Source organism: Palaemon carinicauda, chromosome 18 (genome assembly GCF_036898095.1).
Source record: "Palaemon carinicauda isolate YSFRI2023 chromosome 18, ASM3689809v2, whole genome shotgun sequence".
Taxonomy (NCBI): domain Eukaryota; kingdom Metazoa; phylum Arthropoda; class Malacostraca; order Decapoda; family Palaemonidae; genus Palaemon; species Palaemon carinicauda.
The window spans coordinates 41,990,382-41,991,933 of NC_090742.1; the positions used below are offsets into that span (position 1 = coordinate 41,990,382).

A 1,552-nucleotide genomic window follows, 5' to 3' on the forward strand; every position below is an offset into this window, starting at 1 on the left:
TATATATATATATATATATATATATATATATATATGTATTTATATATTTATATATGTATATATATATATATATATATATATATATATATATATATAATATGTGTGTATGCATGTGCCTGTTAGCTTGCGTATGCATTATTATGTGTGCATATGTGAATTTATGAATAATCGTGTTACTGTTTCGAAGCACGCTTGTGCATCCATACATTTTTTATGAAGTGAGTGGGATTTTTTTAAATTTGTTGAAAAATATACATATTGCTTATAAACAGTCTTTTAGTGAAATACAGTCATTTTTCAGTTTTGCAAATTTGTATACTGTGATGCAGTAGTGTTTGAGAGATTCTATATATCGTGTAGTATAAACATTTTCACACGGCTAGTGAATTTCTTTTCGCCATTTAAGTTATTGGCGATAAAAGTTTGTTTTTTGTTATTTTTATGATGCTGAATGAACTTTTAAGAACAATTACTACGTTTCTTTAATTTAACAGTTACTTTTGCAGAAGAAGTTAGTAACTTTTTCAAAACTCAAAAAATAATTATTAAAGTAATCTTACGGGAAGCATAACTCTCTTACAGGGATAACTTTTAAGACAATTCGAGGACCTTACCTTTGTTGACTAGATGACACCACGAGTTAAAACTCCAACTCAAGAACTATAGTGAACTATAGTGACACTGAATTGTATTTATATAGTAAGAGAAGTTACGCCAACTCTTTCTTTTATGCTATTTAAGGGCCTCTTTTTTCCGGAGCAAAACTTTCTGTCGCGCGTTTTGAAAACGAAAAGTTTGTGAAAGTGCTAAAAGAAGTTCTCTTATCAAAATAGCCGAGAGCTTCCCTCTCTGCGACTATATACCTCGCAGACGAGGTCAGCCAAGCCCTGCCCGCTTTCCTTGGCCCCACTTGCAGGGCCTTCGTCCGTTGGCACAGGTCAGCAAACCAGTGGATTGCTGGGAGGAAGAGAGGGAGAGACAGTGACAGTGGAAGAGTAAGGGACCTTCGGATACCACGTGCGCTCAAAGGGGAGGCTCACACGCCACTGATCTCTCACTGACGGAGAGGCTAAATTCTCTCTCTCTCTCTCTCTCTCTCTCTCTCTCTCTCTCTCTCTCTCTCTCTCTCTCTCTCTCTCTCTCTCTCTCTCTCCACACACAGGCACACACACACGTACGTACACATACGCCAGTCAAATCCACCTGCTTAAGTCATTCTTTTGCTTAGTGCGGTATTTGAAGGTAAATAGAAGAAAGTTGTTAAGAAAATCTTATTTATTTAATAATCCATCATGTTTTATTTCTGTTCACATTTTTTATGGAACTGGCTATTACAAATTATTTTCATACAATGCACGCAAGCAGACAGACAAATACACATATAAACATACACACGTGAGTGCGTGTGCGTGCACACACACACACACACACACACACATATATATATATATATATATATATATATATATATTTATATATAAATATATATACATATATATATATATATATATATATATATATATATATATATATATATATATGCTGGTTTAGA

General features: G+C 33.9%; 1 protein-coding gene across 1 annotated transcript in view; it reads right to left on the minus strand.

Moving 5' to 3' along the window:
• LOC137657800 (chaoptin-like) overlaps window positions 1–1,035 on the minus strand; it is a 706,036-nt gene extending 705,001 nt beyond the window's left edge. The window contains exon 1 of the mRNA XM_068392323.1: window positions 615–1,035. The gene's annotated coding sequence lies outside the window, so the exon portion shown is untranslated. The remainder of the gene's footprint in view (window positions 1–614) is intronic.
• Between the last annotated feature and the right edge of the window lie 517 nt (window positions 1,036–1,552).